The sequence below is a fragment of the Lepidochelys kempii genome, chromosome 6 (assembly GCF_965140285.1).
Source record: "Lepidochelys kempii isolate rLepKem1 chromosome 6, rLepKem1.hap1, whole genome shotgun sequence".
Classification (NCBI taxonomy): domain Eukaryota; kingdom Metazoa; phylum Chordata; order Testudines; family Cheloniidae; genus Lepidochelys; species Lepidochelys kempii.
Window position 1 is genome coordinate 24,797,111 of NC_136385.1, and position 19,538 is coordinate 24,816,648.

Sequence of the window (19,538 nt, forward strand, 5' to 3'; positions counted from 1 at the left end):
ACATTGCTGGTGCGCACTCAAGTTTCTCTAGTGTGCTTTAACATAGTGTGGTTTGAAAAAATCGATGTTAAAGTGCACTAGGGAACCGTTAGTGCACACCTGTAGGGTCTACACAGACCAACTAATGTGCAACATGGTAGTGTGCTTTAGAAATTACACCCCCACAGCATGTATTACCTCTCTGTACAGACTAGCCTTACTGAGTTCTAACTGTTAATGCAAATGAAAATATTGGATGAATTTTGGATTTTCCTCTGAAGTATCTGGTTCCAACCACTGTCAGAGTCAGGATACTGGACTAGATGGACCAGAAGTCAGATCCAATAAACCAATTTCTATGTTCTTATAAAAAAAACAAACATTCATAGGATGCATGCTCTATCATAGAGCTAACATGACACATCTCCTTTGAAGTCCACAGCTTCTTTATGACTCATTCTTAAGCGCACACGCAATGGGAGCCTGCCTGAACACTCAGTGCAGTCACACTGGAGCAGGAAATTTTTTGTCCAGAGGCAGACCCTTTAGTTAGTACGTCTAATATTTTCAAGAGTTAGCAATAGTAAGCAGGAACTGATTAAGCTTCTTTAAATATATGTGTCTCAATCTTGACCTGTAATAACAATTCCTACGCTAAGTCATCAAATTTGTGGAGTTTGTGCGATGTGGCCAAAGCATCTACTAGGGACTAGGAAGAGATCAAATTTCTTTATCTGTAAACAAAAGAGAATTTCAATACAGATCTCCAAAGGTAAAAAGCTAGAGCACAAAGCCAATGTCACCTTGTAAGGTTTAATACAATCAATACAACATGAAAATAGCGAACTGTGTAACGTGGTAAATTTTCAAGTTTATGAAAACCGTTTAATGCTTTTGATATTCATTGCTTGACACCTAGCATGATGTCACCATCATTGCACATTTCACTCCTTAGATAGTAAAATGATTAATTTCTTCTAGTGTTTCTCTATCTACTCTGGTGGTTGCTTTTGGGACATTGATCGCCATATATTTGGTCTTTCCACTTGTTTTGCTGTGTCTGTCAAAAGCCGGGTCTTTTCTTTCATTAAGTCATGTATTTGAATTAAGCAGGAGAAAGTCATCAGCAAAAAAACGAGGTCATCCAGTATTGCTTTATCATTTGTCCATACAATTACAAGTGCAAACAATACTACGGACATAATACACCCTTGCCTTAATCCAGCTGTCACTGCAAACCATTGGCATCATGTCTGTTCTTTATGGAGCAGAGTCATGGAAAACTATAATAAAAATGGATAAGAACAACTCATTCCAAAATAAATGCATCTTCAGAGTCCATTGGAAAGAGTTTCTTGCAGCATCAGAAATTCTAACTAGTGCAAACAAACCTAAAACATCACATATAGTAAGATGATGATGATGGACATATTTAGGACACGCTTTAAGAATGCCACCAACACAACTTTCACATCCAGCGATAATAAGGACACCACCTGGGAAGAGGACAAAGATAGCAACCTAAACAAATATTATACAGAACAATAAAGAAAGAAGCATGTGACTGGGTGGACTAGGTCCTGCCTCACTGTGCCCCAGAAAAAAGCAGAGAAGTCCTCCGGGTAGCTAATCAGAGGGGCTACTAGAGTAGCCCATCAGGGGCCAAAAGGGCCACATAAAATGAAGCAGCAGAGGCAGAGCAGTCAGTTATTGCCTGGAGCTTGAAGAGGGAGGCTGGAGTGCCTGGCTGGCTGGAAAAGCAGAAGGACCATAGACAGGTCAGTGTGGGCAGGCTGAGTCCAGGGCACTGAGCCCAGAACCTAGCCAGAGCAGGCAAGGATACTGTGATGAGCCCTGTTGGTCTGGTTGAAGACTGAGCCCATGGAGGGCTGCCAAAAGGACGCCAACTAAGGGTACTGAAATGGGTTCCTGTTGGACTGTTAACGAAGGTAGTGTCTCCAGGAAGGAAGCCTTGGGGCTATGGCCCCATACCAGAGCCGTGAGAAAGAACTAGGGACTGTATACCCTGGAAGGGGGCACAGTGTGTGAGACTCTGCCAGAGGTCTGAGTCACTGAAGACCCACCGAAAGAACCACTGGCTGGGGAGGGGGACGGCGCTTGCGAGAAATGGGTGCCACCCCATTGTAAGAACTGAAAAAAAAATAGGTGCACACCAGAACAGAAAAAGGGCACCCACAAAAAATGTGTGTTGCCCTGTTCAAAACTTGAGTGATAGCAAGCATGTATCAGCCAGAGAAAGGGGGTGTTCACAAGAGGCGGGTGCAGACGCTGTTACAAAGCCAAATCCATCAACATGACACTCAGAAGCCTGTAGAGACCAGCAAAAGACTGAAATAAAATGGTGAAAACCACTTAAATGAACGGCAAAAATGGACACAAACTTGAGGGTGCAGGAAGGCAAAGAAAGAAAAAACATCTAACGTGGAAAACTAGAGGGAGATTTTCAAAGGCACACAGAAGGTCAGTGTGGGTTAAGCGCATAACTGCTCTTTCTGCCATTGAAAGTCTCCTTTCTCTGTTGTTGTGAGCACACATTTACCGCTTAGGAACAATGAGACTATGAGAAGTATGTTAGTATGATTACAGAGACAAATGAAAGCACATTCCCATGGCTTAGGTTCCAGCAGCCTGGCAACAGACTTGCATTAATAATTTTGAGTTTTTCAACAGAGTAGTACACACAATGGTTTTCATTTGCTTCTGTCACATCCATGTAGTTGTAGATATCGTACTGCATTTAGTCACATTAACACGATTATCTTTGCTCTGCCTTTCCATCTTTTTGCGTTTCCTCAAAAAGCAACATCACAATAGGATTCCTGTTGCTTTTTCTCATAACTTCCGCAATGGAAGGGCATGAAAAGGAAAACCCCAAATCTTTTAAATCTTAGTTCTTGTCATGAATTTATATTGTCAACATTGCAGCAGTTTAGCAATAGATTTTTTCCATTTTGCTTTTGTCACGTGATTAATTCTCACTTGCATGGACAAATTTTTTTTCCATTAAGTCCCCACAAAAAGTCACACCATTATCAGAATAAGATTCTTAGTGCCACCTAAATTAAAATAACTGTAAAACTGAACTGAAGCTTCTTCTACTTCTCAAAGAGCAGCCCCTGTGAGATACTTTGGAAAAATGTGTGTACTTTCTGGTCTACTTGATAGTAACACACTTTTAAACACGTATTTCCTCTTAATCAAGTAATAGCTTAAGTTCAATACTTCTTAGAAAGCATGTTACAGCTTAATAGCCTAGAAATGGTTTACATGTAGAGTGTGTAAGGACTTGTCCACACACGAAATGGAACAAAAACTTTTATCAGCTGTAAATCACACCCTTCATTATTTCAGGTTAAGTCTGTGGATGGATGCTAATTTCAGAATAACAGTACCCTATTATGATATAACTTACATCCATTCTTTAGTAGATGCACTAAATTAGAGCTGTTCTACACTAGGAACTTACTTCAGTGTAGCTACGTCTCTCAGGGAACATGAAAAATCCATATCCCTGAGAGACATAGCTACACCGACCTAACTCCTTGTGTAGACAGTGCTAGGTCTGTGAAATAATTCTTCATTCAACCTACCTACCACCTCTTGAGTAAGTGGATTACCTACACCGACAGGAGAACCTTTCCTGTTGGCATAGATAGTGTCTACACTGATGAGCTACAGCATAGTAGTGTTTTAAGTGTAGACATACACTCAGTATAAAGGCATTCTTATACCAAAGTAAGTAAGGATGTGAATTAAAATCAAATAATTTATTTCAGTTCTATTAATTATGTAGATAAGCCTTACATCTGTTTCATTAACTGACTTTACCCTAAGGTCTTATCTTCCCTAGATTTTTTTTTTTTTACTTTGAGTTAATTAATTGTCAATTAACTTGAGGGTTCTTTACTTTGTAAAACTAGTCTGGGCACTTCCCAAATGTTTGTTTCAGGGTACAAATGTTTGTAGTTTACTCTGGGGATCAGTCTAAGGCCAGGTCTATACTCGAAACACAGTGTTGGTTAAGGGGTATGATTTTTTATGAAATTTCTAATATGTCAAGAGCTGTACCAGCAGCCCTCATTTTAGTTAAACTTCACGTATTTGTTAGTCTGGAACAAACTTTTGTCAAGTGCCCAAACTAGCCTTTAATAAAGGAGTTTGAGATCAGAAAACTTGTTATGCTATGTAAAGACAGTATCTTGTTAGTATGCTGTACTGAATTGCGATATGGCAGATAAAAAGACGTCAGGCCAAGAAGCAATTACATATAGAGATCCTCATCTGCAGCATAACATGAAATTAACATCTTCTCAAAAAGAGAAAGATGATTCAATTATTGAATGTACAGTTTTATATTACAGATTGAAATTTCTAAAACTCTGCTGCTTTCAACTTGTGACTCAGGGGCTGGGACTTTTAAGATTGGTTTAATGCAGGTTTAATCACATGCATGCCTTAAAGAGAGTGCTTTTCAAATGGATTGTTTTATCAGTTGCTGTAAATCAAATATTCCCTAACCAGCAGGAATTTATTAATATATGTGGAATAATGTCTCCCTTCTTTAAGTTTGGAAGACAATCCCGTTACTCCCGCCTTACAAACAATAATGCTGTTAGTTAGAATTAATAAGTACTGGTTATGATTCAGCCTCCTAATACCAAGATGGATCCATGGGTATTTTATGGCTTGTTAAAGTTTATTAGCCATCACAGATAATAAGTAAAAAAATGTTTAATTGACTAATTACCACAGCTGTTGCTGTTAGAGGTGTTTAAGATTATTGCAGGGCTCACAGTAACTTCTACTCCTGAAAACCACTTACTGACATTTATTTTATAGGAGAATTTTATTGTTTTTTGAATTGTATGTTATACTTAGCAGCTTTTACTTTTTAACATGATTGTTGAGGAAGACTACTTAGGCCAGGGCTTTAGCCACCTTTCCCTGGTAACTATTTAGAAAAGGGAAAAACTATAAATAAAATGTCTTTCAACATTGTTATGAGATTAACTAAACCTTGTTATGGTTTGAGTTAAAACCTTGTTGGAACTGATCTGTGAACATGCCCTTCATTTAAGATAACTGTAAGAGGCCACACCTAAAATAAACTATAATGGAATCTGCCCAGAAACTAGCACCATGTGGGTGGAGAGTTCTACTGAGTACTGTTCTGACCAGATGGAGGTGTGTGTCTGTGGGTGGAAACCTCTAGGTTGGGATGCAGGGAGGGGACAGACAAGAAACGGAGAAACTGAGGCCAGGGCTGTGTCTATACACCCCTGAGCAACAAAGGTTTTAGAGCTGAAAAGTGCCAGTAAAGACACCACTTTATCACTGGCTGCTGCGCTCCCGGTGATAAAGCTACCACCGCTCGTTCAGGGTGGTTATTTTTTTTTTATCACTGGGAGGACTCTCCCCCGGCGATAAAGCGTGTCTACACTGCCCACAGCTGCCGCAGCTATGCTGTAACATGGGTACTGTAGACATACCCCATGTCTACACTACCACTTATGTTGGCAAAACTTATGTTACTCAGAAATGTGGGGGGGGAAAAACCCACCACCTGAGCGATGCAAGTCTCGTGGGCATAAGCGCTTGTGTACACACCGCTAAGTTGGTGAACAGGCTGCCGCCACTTGTGTAGGTGGTTTTATTACGTTGACAGGAGAGCTCTCTCCCTTTGCTTGTGCAGCCACTCTATGCCAAACAAAGCGGCGCAGATGCATCAGTACAGCTGCATCGCTGTAAATTTGCTAGTATAGACCTGGCCCTCAGGGAAAGCAAGAAAGCCAAGAAGGAGCCTGTGAGTACCATGCAACCTTGGCAGAAATCTAGAGAGCTTCTGGGTCTGGTGCTGGCTAAAGAGACTTGGGTCTGAAAGCAAAGAAGCTATCTCATTTTTGGTTCCTCCTGTATTTGGAGAAGCAGAACTTTGTACATTCCTTGTAAACAAACAAGACTGCACCAAAGAAAATACCAGACTCCATCATCGATTTCTGCTCCCCACCGGAAAATCCACAGTGCCCCAAACTTTTTCTACCTACTCAGGTTGTAAAGAGACAGCAGTATCTTGACATCCCGCGCACTGACCTAGCAGAGCTCTAGCTATGAGACCAGTGACTATGAATTACGGTACCACTGACTTGCTGTGAAACTTCACCATTTGTTTTTTGAGTTTACACTATTTTATAGCTACTTAGCAACCTCACATGATTAAAGAAAGTATTTGCATCAGAAAATATTTATCAAACAAAAATTGAGCCATTAGGAAGAAAAACAACTATTGTACTTCCCAACTGGTATGAGCTAAAAATTTTCCTTTACTTACACAGTTAGGTTTATTTGAATGTGACTTCAGGGGATGAAAAGGGCATCAGTGACTGAAGGAACAACTTTCAGTTTCTCCACTAACAGTTTATTGCAAACAGAATAGTTGCAATAGAAAAGAGCTTAAAAAAAAAAGAAATATCAAGAATGTATTTTAGTTACTAAAAACAGCCCTTATTGACCCCCTGTTGTAAGAACAGTGAACTATCGTATCGTACCTTATGGGTCTATATGAGTTTATTGATTCTTCCGAAGTTCTGAGAAGCATCTTTTAAGAGCAGCCAAAAAAGTCAATACCACATTAGGAATGTCATACAGATTCAAGACTTTTTTTTACATTATAAACTGGCATGGAATTATGCTTGCTGAATGTCATATGTCATAAACCCAGAGCTACTTTACATACATTTTGATACGTAGTTCCCAAATCAACACCATTAATGACTTAGAGCCAAGTGCTCTTCTGGGATAATGCCAGAGTCACAGAAAGAGGGAAAAAGAAAAGGAGTACTTGTGGCACCTAAGAGACTAACAAATGTATTTGAGAGGTAACTGTTTTCTGTGCATGAGCTTCACCCCACATGGAAGATGTCAGAGACTAAGGCTCTGCTCATGTATGTTTGCAAGGCAAGACAACCCCACTTGTCCTTGGTGGTTCAGCCAATTGGGCAGACACCAGCAATTGATGCACAGGTAAAGGGTGTAACTCAGAGGTCAGTAGGAAAGATGGTCAAACATAGCAATCCTATTCAGAGCAGCTGGTTGTGCGGAAAAGGTAAGGTGAACTGGATTAATGATTGCTATGAGAAGGAAGTAGAGTGAGTTGGAGGTTTCAGTGGGACAGTGAGGGCTTGGAAGGAGTATTGGGAAAAACAAGGAGTGGGAACTACAAGGTAGAAAAAATCCCAACAGGCTCAGAGGGTGGAGGAACATCAGGGCTAAGTCACTTCTTTGTCCATTCACTTTGCCAAAAAGCAGCAAACCTACATACATCAGCTACTGCCTCCACTCAGCATGCTATCGCTCAATACTCTGAATTTTTCCTGAAATGTGCTGTGAGTCTGGCAGTCTGAAGAGATCTAGACAAGGTTCTACAGCACATTTCCTGCAAAGCTCTGAATGAAGAACACCAGCACACCAATCCATTTTCTCCAGATCATGCCTATAAATTTTCCTCTGCTCTTACCAACATGGAAGGGGAAAGAAAGGGGAGTTCCGCATCTCCACAATGGAAGCAACAAGGTGCAGCAACAGGTAAACTTCTCAAAATCCCCTCTGGATTTTCCATTGTGTAGTAGCTTTTTACAAAGCAAAGGGTGTCAACAGCAGTTAGCAGAACAAAAAAGGAGGTCTTACTTATTTCTTCAGGTATATCTATAAGCCATTTTAAGATTAATATTCAAGGATATACACATTAAACAGTTGACAGAACACAAGGCATACTGATTATTCAAAGAATAAAATGTGATTATATATAGCACAACCTTCTTACTTGGTTTTGCAGTAATAATATGATGCTGATATGAAATGCAAATATCATACAGTACTCTGAAATCCACTGACAAATTATCTTTAGTTGTTTAATGCACACAATGTGGTTATGACAATCTTTCTCTTGCTCCCTTCATCTTCACTGGGTTTTGTACATCATGAGTGGAATAACTATGCTTAGACAGTGATATGCTGGAAGATTGTGGCATCTGCTTGCTAATTATATACAAATTGTTGATCAGTGTTGAAAATGAATTAATGGATGATATATGCATGGCATTTATCTTAAGCTATTATAAGTCTATATTCATATGAATAATGAATGAAGCACCACAGGATTTTGCCTGCAGTCCTATAGGATAATCATATTAAATCAGCATTTTAACAGTTTATTCTAGTAAATTAAAATGTTTTCAAAACAAATGTGAGTTATTAAACCAGCTCCGTTACAATACCTATTCACTGTTCACGAATGTTTGTTATTGTAGAATGCATCTGCTAATAAATGCAACAATGCAAGAATATTAGATTCCAGTATTTCTAATCCTTCAAAACTTTACTTTTTAAGCCTATTCACGTGGGAGGGGAGGAAGGAAGAAGAGAACAGCCCAGGAGATCATACATCTGACAAAAACACTGACTGTTACCTCTAAGGTGCAGTAAAACAAAAACATTTTCCATCCTAAACCTCAACCACAACCTCTATCACCACCATTTTATTTCTCTGCTCTGATCACTTCCAAGGAACACCATCACTGCAGATTATTAACTTCTTAAAACTACCCATGTAAATGTTTTTATTTTATAAATGTTCCCTGTCATTCTACTTCTCTGAGGGTAAGTACTGAGGGTTTTCTGGGAGTCCCAAGACCGCTTTGATACAAAAGCTGCTTTTAACCTGAGGCTTCAACAGACACATGTTGCAGAACCGCAGGCTCTTCAATGCTTCCTGCCTTACCTTCTCCTGTGGAGGCTCTGCCTCAGATAAAGAAGTGCTCACATCCCTGTCTTCAAGCACTGGACCTTAAGTAGGTTGAGAGGCCACGTCTTGGCAGAGGCCTTTGCTTCAAAGGTGGCACGGTATGCTTTGATGAGGCAGATCCACTAGCTTACATTGATACAGGCTGAGCCTACAGTAAGCTCCAGTGCTCAGCTGTCTTGGCTCACTCAGGTTTTTGTTTCGTGAGTTTGGCATGAGACTGGCTTGGAGAAGTTTGAAGGGCAAATTTAAGGAATTTTCCATGGGGTAATTCAAGGAGGGCTTAGGTGTACTCCCCGTGTTTTCTTATTGCTCAGTGTGACCGTGCAAAGCATGTTTGGCACTGTTGGGTATTGTAGCTGGCTCAGAGGCCAATTCAGTGAAGGCATTTGTCCTTCATGGTTGTGATTCCACCATGCTAAAATGCCTGGAAGCAACCTTCTTCCTTAGTTGTAGGCATTCCCTTTTGAAAGGAAAGGAAAATGATAGAGGGACACCAAAGCACTACGCACACATACATAGCACCCGAGCATGCACTGAGGAGTGAACACTGAAACTGCTGGCACTGAAACAAGTGTCAAATAATCAAAGTGCGAGAAAAAACACTGGTGCCAACACAGGCAGTGAAACACTAAACCACAAACCCCACAAGTGATAAGTCCCAGAAGCTGGAAGTGGATGACAGGGGACAGATCACTTGATGATTACCTGCTCTCTCATTCCCTCTGAAGCACCTGGCATTGGCTACTGTCAGAAGACAGGATACTGGGCTAGATGTACCATTGATCTGACTCAATATGGCCGTTCTTACATACTTATGCCAAGATAGGCTCTGATGTGCCAGATTACAGGTGCTGAGTTGCAAAACCAAGAAGTGTTGAAGTATCAAGGAAGATGTTTATCTTCCTCTTCTGCTTTGTTTATAAGCTCTTTGAGGAAATGACTGCCTTTTCATTGGGACCTGTTAGTGCCACTGGGATACAAACAACGAACAAGTTCTGAAGTCCTGGAAAAATGTAACAAAGTGCTGGATCACTAAGGGCATGTAAGTACCCAAGGCAAAAGCCACAAAACATTTACATTTTTGAATGGAGATGACTATATAACAGGGCTGAATCTAGAAGATACCCAAATGCTTTGCAGGGACCTGGGGATAGAAGGGAAATAGTGACTGAGGAGGTGCAATCCTGCAGAGAGCTCCTTTATCAACTATGGTCAAGAAGGATCTGACTGGAGTGTTCCAAAGGTGGTAGTTAAACTTAGGTGGTGCAGAATGTTGCCCATTAGGATCCTGACTTGTATTCCATCCCACTACTAGTGCCATCACAGGACAAAAATCTGTCAAGAGTTTGGCGAGTTCCACTAGTCTCCTGTTTGAAAACTGAAATCCATACACCGGAATCCTGGCAGATAGTAACGGGAAAACTACACAGTACAACTAGCCTTTATGGTATGTGTCAGAATCTTACTTTTCTCAAACTTAGGTGGAGTTTAAAGTCAAATTTAACAGCATGTTTTGTTAAATATGAAATTATGCAGAGAAAATTTGTTTTTAAGTATTATGAATCACAGCAGTCAACAAATCTCACAAAAGGCTTTGCTATTATAAAACTTTATAATTCCATCTTTTAACACCAGATGAACATAGAAGTGCTGGGCTTACACTACATTAATTAGCGTGTATCTCAATAGTACCTTGATAAAACCTCACACTTTGGTTGATCATACAGACTATCTGCAAAGCACTCATTAGGTCCATCTGGGCTGACTAAGAAAGCCCAGAGTGAAGAGATGGCCTTTTGTATCACTGCAGGCTTTAAAAGGCTTCCATTTTTCTCTGAGCAAAGATCTAACACATTTGCAAGACTGAAAACATGCATAATGATAATGAAGCAAGATCTTCAATTACATGCACACCAGGCAATAAGGGACTCCTGTGATTATCTGAAAGACAGCTCTTCACTTAACATTAAACAAGTGTGCCATAAGGACATAAGAATGGCAACAACAGGTCAAAACAATGGTCCCTCTAGCCCAGTATCCAGTGGCTGGTGCCAGATACTTCACAGGGAATTAACAGAACAGGGCAATTATCAAGTGATCCATCGCCTGTTGTCCAGTCCTAACTTCTCGCAGTCAGAAGTTTAGGGACACTCAGTGCGTGTGGTTGTGTCTCTAACCATCTTGGCTAATAGCCATTGATGGACCTATCCTCCATGAATTTATCTAATTCTTTTTTTAACCAAATTATACTTTTGGCCTTCACAACATCCCCTGCCAACCAGTTCCACAGGTTGACAGTCCATGGTATCACGAAATACTTCCTTATGGTTGTTTTAAACCTGCTCCCTATTAATTTCATTGGGGGACCGCTGGTTCTTGCATTGTGTGAAAGGGTAAACAAGACTTCCCAGTTGTATACAAGACAGTTCCATGATCAATCTTTTGCCAAGAACTCAGCTCATTACTGACCAGCATTGTGAGATGGGCTTTTGTTTGCTTTCATCTAAAGAAAACCAAGTTGTACATTTTGTTACTGTGAGATTCTAGCATAATTCACTACAAAAGATGCTTTGCATTTAAGCAAAAATGGCTCTGGAGGAAGTGTGCAATCTACTTCAGAAATATTTACAAACTATTATCGCACTATAATTTTAAGGCCCTCTCCACCTCTTTTCATGTTTGCACAAACACTGCAGTAATTAGGCACATAAAAGCATTTCTGTAAAATTAAAGGCGCAGCATACTATCCATCATCCAACAGGAGTCTCTACTGCAGTGGGATCCTGTGCTTTAACCGGACTACTGAGATGCATTTGTTCTGTAAGAGTGCTGCAAAAGCAATCCTCAAGCTGCTATCAATAGCTCTGATTATGAGGAGACTGATGAAGCAATGCCAAATTGCTGTGTCATCTGGCGCTGCTGAAGTGCTGCTCTGATGCCTGCAATTCAAAACCATGCTGAAACAAGAAGAAAGGGAAGATTTGAACTCATGGTGGACTGAAGTTATACTGCTCAGATCTGCTTGTTATATAGCAATGGGTTCTGATGATCTTTCCTATAAACCAACAGAGGACTGGAAACAGCAAATGAAGATTAGGCTTGCTGTTCTTTTATACTGAACAGCAAGTTTCACCTTATTTCAATGACTAGTATGTTTACAAGACAATGGACAACCCTCAGATATCCACCCCGATCACATCACCAAACTCATCCATCTCATCCTCACCATAACAATTTTACATTCAACCACATGTCCAAACCATGGGAAGAGCCATGGGTACTAGCCATGGGTACTGCCAACCTCTTTGTGGGCCACCTTAAAGAAGAATTTCTGGACAAATGTACCACAAAGTCAATGATATACTGAGATACATCAGTGATATTTTCAACCTCTGGGCAGACAACAAACTCCCTCATAGATTTCCACCACAACTTCAACAACCATCACACATTCATTAAACTCTTTCCTGGAACACTCCCAACACTAGCATCATCTTCCGGGACATCACAATCAGCTTCAGCAATGGAACATTACAGACAGCCATATAAAAGACACCCATGGATCAACACACCTCTCTACATAAATCCAGCACCACCCCAAACACACCAAGAAATCTGTTTTCTATGGTCAAACACCTCTGATACCACAGAATATGCTCAGAGCAGAAAGTCCAGGATAAAAACTTTAACACACTTAAAACCACTTCTCCAAAGAAGGATACTCTACCAGACAAGTGGATCACATCATGAAACGGGATATCCAAATACTCGGACAGATCCTGCTTCAATTCAGAAATAACCCCCACCCCCTCTGACTGCATACCCCTAGTTGTCACCTACCACCCCATACTAGAACCCATATGGGGTATCAAACAACTACAATCCGTATGCAATGAGGACCCCAACCTTAAAAATCTTTCCTGAACTCCCACTTCTGGAAACCACCACCCAACCTCTCCAAGCTCACCATCAGAAGCAAGGTCCCCACAGACCAGGACACACCAACATAAAGTGGCACCAGACCATGCCAGAACAATGGATGCAAAATCTGCAGACAGATCTCCCCTGCTACAATGATCAATACCTCACACAACACACCTTTCAAGATCCATGGATCCTACACAAGCCTATCAGAACACGTATACTTCCTCCAATTCATTAAATTCCCCAACAAATATGTGAGTAAAACCAGACAATCATTAAACTCTTAAATGAACACACATAGGAAAACAATAAAAGAAAAAAACACCCTACCATCTGTCAGTGAACACTTTTCAAGAAGTGATCACCCTATATCTGACCTTTCAGTCCTCATCCTCAAAGAAAACCAGCACAACACTTTCAGAAGACAAGTCTGAGATCTTAACTTCATAACTCTGCTAGACTCTAAAAATCATGGACTAAACAGACACACTGGATTTATAGCTTATTACAACAATCTGTAACCCACTAACCCCCTCTTTTTGTCCTATGACTACTGCGGTGTTAATGGGCCACTCTACCCTGAATGGTCGCTTACAGCATGTGCTAACTACTTATGCTAAACAGTCTGTCCCACCTTGCATTTACTTGTGATACTACCTTTTCCAGACCTGAAGAACAGCTCTATGTGGCTCGAAAGCTTCTCTCTCTCACCAACAGAAGTTGGTCAAATAAAACATATAGAGAGACAAGGTGGGTGAGGTAATATTTGAAATGCAATTTTTTTGTAAAGTGAACATGCTGCGGGAACTTGCTTCCTAAAAGGAGGGTAGGTATGGCTCCTTTACGTATTGTACTGTTTTGTCTTTAAACAATACATCTGGCTAAGTTTGGTCATTTGGTCTCCTGAACATTTTAAAGAATGAACTGTGAGTGCAGTCAAATAATTGGCTACATCTTTGAGTCAGTCGGTGCCATTGTTTATTACCAGTAATATTTACCAACTGTCTGCTTATATTTAAGATTAACTTAATTCTGACTTTCCCAACTCGTAATTTCACTGAAGACCAGTCTTGATCTACCGCAGGCTCCTCTTCAGCAGCGATCCATTAGCTGGTCCTTGTTCTCTGAGTGTTAGAAATGTAGAGAGATGTAGTGCATGTGTGGTTTTTTACACAATATGAGGGAGAAAGATGGTGGGGAACCCCACTTCGTTTTCAGATGTCAAATGCATATCTGGTACATAATTTCCACAAATTAAAGTAATCTGAGTTGGTTACAATTCCCTGTGCAAGCATACAATTAATAAACACAGGAATAAACCTTGTCATGCAATTTGTGCTAGCGCTCACTCTAATTTCCCAGACAGCCACAGCCTCATTACCTCCAGATTTGTGCATCTCATTATGATGCTGACACTGGCATTTGTGTGATTAGTGCTGAAATTACAGATTCATCCTCATTTAGTGTGGTCTTTATTGCTGTTAATTAGGCAACAAAATGTGAAAACTGTTACAACACTTTAATTATCTGAATGCAATGAGATTTTTATCCAAAAAAAAAAAAAAAAGTAACCATTTGGTAGAAACAGTTGCTGGTTCCAATAGAAGCAACTGATTAACAAAAGCCTGATGATTTGCTGTGCCATTAGCCAATAGTTAAGATGACAATATTTTCACTCATCCTATCTGCACCCGCCAAGCTGTAGTTTTATTTTCTGTAAGTTAGCAGTCTAATTAAGTGAGGCATAATTAATTTTTTTAAAGGAAACTGGGCAATTAATGTGGTGTGATACTTGGTAGCAAGTTTCACTGATACCAAAATTGCCATATCTGTAAACAGCTAAATGTTAATGTTGATACAATATCACTACAAAGAAGGGAATGTGGATCGGTAACTAGCTTCAATTATGTGAATTTACTCCATGTTATTTATGGATTAATAGGAAAAGGAGACGTTGATTACCTTGTTCAGTAACTGGAGTTTTTTGAGATGTCCCCCCCTGTGGTGCTTCATGTCCGGATGAGCGTTGTGCCTGTGCACTCTGGATCGGAGACACCCCATGCTCTGGTATGAGGCATATAGGGAAAGTCGGACCTACCCCCACTCCAGGTCCTTCTCAACCACGAAAGTCCAATGAGAGACTCCAAGGCAGAAGGGAAGGGAGACAGGTAGTGGAGCACCCATAGGGACACATCTAGAAGAACTCCAGTTACAGTACAAGGTAGGTAACCTCTCCTTCTTTGAGTAGTGTCCTTACTGGTGCTCCACATCAGGAGACTCTGGAGCAGTACTTCTACCACAGAGATTGGTGCCAAGGAGGTGGATTAAATTGACTGCACAATAGCATTCCTGAAAGCCATATCATCTTTGGGAGCAGTCACAAGAGTGTAACGGGAAAACATGGATTGAAGAGCAGGCGACTGCCCTGCAGATGTCTGTAATAGGTATGTTTCTCAGCAGGGCAACAGACATAGATTGAACCTGACGGAGTGAACAATAACTCTCCGAGGATGCTGAACTCCTGAGGCTTTGTAACAGATTAAGATGCAACCCATTTCGACAGGCTGAATGGAAACTGCCTGTCCTTTCAGGCATTCTGCAATTGAGATAAAAAGTCTAGGTGAAGCCCTAAAGGACCTAGTTCTGGCTAGGTAAAAGGCAAGGGTTCTTCTTATGTCCAGGGTATGAAGGCTCATTTTTTTTCCCTCGAGAAGAGTGAGGCTTGGGGTAAAACACCAGTAAGTGAATCTCTTGGATGAGGTGGAATTCTGAGGAAACTTTAGGAAGGAAGCGAGGGTGGGTACATGTGTCACCTTGACACGATAGAACAGCGTGTACACTGGATCAGCCATCAAGGCTCCAAGCTCCCCTGCTCTCTTGGCCAAGGTGATGGCTATGAGCAATGAAGGTTTTATGAGACAGATGGAGGAGGGAACAGTTTGCCACAGGTTCCTCAGCAAATTGAGGACTACGTTGAGGTCCCCATGATTGAGTTTGTTCTTTAAACGGGAGGGAGGAGGTTGAGGAAGTCTTTGAGAAATCTCATCATGGGTGGGTGAGTGAAGACTGAAAGTCCCTCAGTGGGGGAGAGAAGGGCTTTTATAGCAGCTAGGAGAACTTTAATTGAACTAATGGATAATCACATGGTTTTTAAATTAAATAGGTAATCAAGAGTTTGTTTTAGATGAGGCTCAAGAGGAAGTATACATCGGTGACTGCACCAAGTCTGGAATGTTTCCACTTCTGCCGGTAAGTTTTTCTCAGTGTAGCTTTTTTTTGCTATGAAGCAGCACTGTTAGTAATTCTGGGGAGTAGTCTAGTTCTATACCAGAAAGCCACCTATTAGTCACACCTTGGGGTGAAGTGCCAAGAGGTTTCCTGATTCCTCGGTGAGAAAATTCACTGTCAGAGGAAGGTATAGAGGCAGTTGTAGAGACATGCAAACCAGCTCTGCAAACCACACCTGTCTTTGTCACTACAGTGCTACAAGGACAGCTACTCTTTGTTCTTGTTTCAATTTGTTCAGAACTCTGAGCAATGTGTGTGTTGGAGGGCTGGGGGGGGGGAACACAAGCATGGAGAAGTATGCAAGGACAAAGAATGATTAGGGCATTGCCTATCAAGTTGTGGCCATGCCCTACCTTCGAGCTCAATCATCTACACTTTGCAGTGGATGAAGTTGTGAAGAGATCTATCTGCAGATGGTCACAGGTATGACATCGCTCTTGGAATACCTCATTGTTCATTTCCCACTTGTGGTCAATTCTGAAATGTCTGCTAAGGGAATCCACGACTATGCTCTGTAGTCCGGTTAGATAAACCACTGCTGAGGTCTGTGTGTGGTGTGATATTCACCAGTTGCACAATTTTTATCGATTTGGCACATAAGGACCAGAAACTTGCTCCTCCTTGCCAATTGATCTAATACCTTAATGCTAGACAACAGTGCAGTGTTTTAACTGAAGCATCCCTAATGTGTGGAAGGAAGTGCCAGCAAGAATAACAAAGGGCTCTGAGCTCTAGTACGTTGATAAGAAAGATCACGCCCTTGAGGGAACCACTTGCCCTGAGCTGCGAGGTTTTGAAAGTATACACCCCATCCTATCAGAGGCATCTCTAGTGATGATCCTTGAGGGAGGGGACTGTAAGAACAGAACTCCTGCACACAACTTCTGTAGACTATTCCACCAATTTAAAGAATCAAGAACCCTTCAGGGTATGGATACATGCTTAGATAGGCTTTCTTTGTTGAGGGTGTAGACGGTTCTGAGACAGGCCTTAAAACACCAGGAGTGTAGTCTTGCCAAGGGTTTCACAAATGTGCCACCTGCCATAAGGCCCACAGGTTGTGGGCACTACCTTGCTGCAGTTTACAGGCTCTGTTGTATTGTTGAGACGAGTGTGAACATCGTATTGAACCTGCCCCAGGTCAAGTATGCTCAGGCAGTAGAGGAGTCCAGAGTAGCTCTGATGAAGTCTATTTGTTGGATGGGTGTGAGAGTAGACTTTCTGGCATTGAGGCAGAGGCCCAGTGAATGGAACAGAGATAGGGCTTTGCCGTCTGTGCTTTCACAAATGACTGACCTTTCAGTGGCCAATCATTCAGGAAGGGAAAAATGATTATTCCCATCTGCCGAACTTTGGTAAAGACCCTTGGAGCAGTAGGAATGCCAAAAGGTAGGATGCAACTGGTAGTATCTGCTCACCACAAAACACAGGATGTCTGTGTGAAGAAGGCTTGGCTATATGGAAATACACATCCAGGAGGTTGAGGGAGACAAACAAATTCCTTTCTGCACCTGGAAGATTAAAGAGTTAGAGGTGTCATTTTGAACCACTGAGCGAGGACAACGGTGCTTCGTGTCCTGAGGTTCAGAACTGGTCTCCATCCGGTTTTACTTGGGGACCAGGAAATACCCGGAATAAGAGCCTTTCCCAACTAAGTCCGGAGGGACAGGTTCGATAGCTCCCAGTTTTAGGAGGGATTGTACCTGCCTCAAAAGACTCTTGTGAGAGGAGTCCCTGAAGACGGAGGAAGGAAAATGAGGGGGCAGAAGGGAACTGAATTAGATGGAGTAACCTGTAGGTGTCACTTCCAGGATCCATCTATCTGAGATGAGGCATTCTCAGGAAGGTAGGAAATGGGAATGACAGTCCCCATGGGGCTGGAGAGGGGCAATATGTGCAGCATAAAATCTGAAGCAGGGGAGAGTTTGTGACCCTCAACCAGTTGTTGAGGTTGTTTTGAGGATGTCACTGACTGGGATGTTGCAGTAGTAGACAGTCCTTTCTGAGAGAATGTAGAGACCCTGGGCTTCTTCCTGTGAGGCTCAGCCATTCACATGGACTCAGTGGACAGGGTGAGACAGTTCAGCTGTCTACGACCTACTGTGCTTTCTCTTTGCCACAGGCATATAGATGTCCAGAGATCGTAGCATTGTCCAAGAGTCCTTAAGAAAGTGAAGGGACCAGTCCGTGGTATTGCTGAATAACTAGGGTCCCTCAAAGGGATTTTGCACCTCCCAAGGCAGACCAGAGGACTGCAACCAAAAAGCTCTGTGAACAACTACTGTCGTAACCATGGAGTGAGCAGCTTCATCAGAAGCATTTAGTGAGGCTTGAAGAGATGCCTTGGCAAATGTCTGGCCTTCTTTTATGAGGGCTTGAAATTGCTCCCTTTGATCCTCTGGCAGGTGTTCAATACAGGATGAAAATTTGGAATAGTTTGAAAATTTTTATTTTACCACCAGGGCTTGGTAATTGGCTACTCAACTGCAGCATAACAGAGGATTAGCTTTATCATCCCAGAAGGTCCAGTCTTTTTGGTTCTTTATTGGATGGAGTGGAACCAATGTTGTCTGTTCCGTTCATTGACTGCCTCCCCAACCAGAGAGGTGGGTGTATGATGGAAAAAGAAATATTCTGATCCTTTGGGTGGGATGTAGTACTTTTTGTACACCTATTTCACATGTAAGTGGTATAATAGCTGGGGTGTGCCACACTGGAACATGCAGGGGCCAGGAGAGCATAATTGATGGACAAGGCGATTTTGTACTGAAGAAAAGCATGAAGAATGTACAGCAAGGAGTGTTTCTCTCTCCTCCAAAAGGACATGTAGGGTCTCCGCTATACGCTTTGTAAGGTCTGGAAGGCTTTGAAATGGTCGATATAAGATGGTGGGGGAGGCATGACAGCCTTATCTAGTGAGGAGGAGGATTTGTGGGAAGGTGATGTTTCTTCTTTCACAGGAGGCTCTGCTCCATGCAAGATCCTGCCAGGAAGAAGAATCCAAGAGTGGTGGTTATTGCTCTTGATGTGCCTTCTTATGGATGGAACTCAGAACAATGAGTCACCAGGGGTTCCAATAAGCCCTCTGTGGTGGGGCATTAAGGGAAAGGAGCAGGACCCCGCTCTTGTCCTTGCCAGGGTTGGATGCATACCCTTCTAGGAGTTTCATTGTCAGGGTGTACCCAGAGTGAAGGAGGTTGAAAAAGGGAACCCTGCACAGACACTTCCAAATCTGATGGCATCAATCCTGGTGGCTGAGTCAGTACCAGGACCCGGAAGAGGTCTTGTAATTGCATCGGTACTGGAGGCTGTTGATATGACACCAGATGATGTCAAGACACCAGAAGTGTGTCTATGTATCCTCAAAGAGTTATGAGGATTGGACACTATGACAGAATCAGTGGGTTAGACATTATTGAAGATTGCAGCAAAGAGTAAGTAGGCTCCAGCAGGTGAGACGGTACTGGTGGCCAGTAGGCACTGGAGCAAGACCATCTGTCCTGACTGCAGGAACAATGCCGATCTC

The 19,538-nt window shown here is 41.9% G+C and overlaps 1 protein-coding gene across 7 annotated transcripts in view; it reads right to left on the reverse strand.

Annotated features, from left to right (window-relative positions):
- Positions 1–19,538, reverse strand: part of CHID1 (chitinase domain containing 1) — a 330,760-nt gene that overhangs the window by 145,670 nt on the left and 165,552 nt on the right. The window lies entirely within an intron of this gene.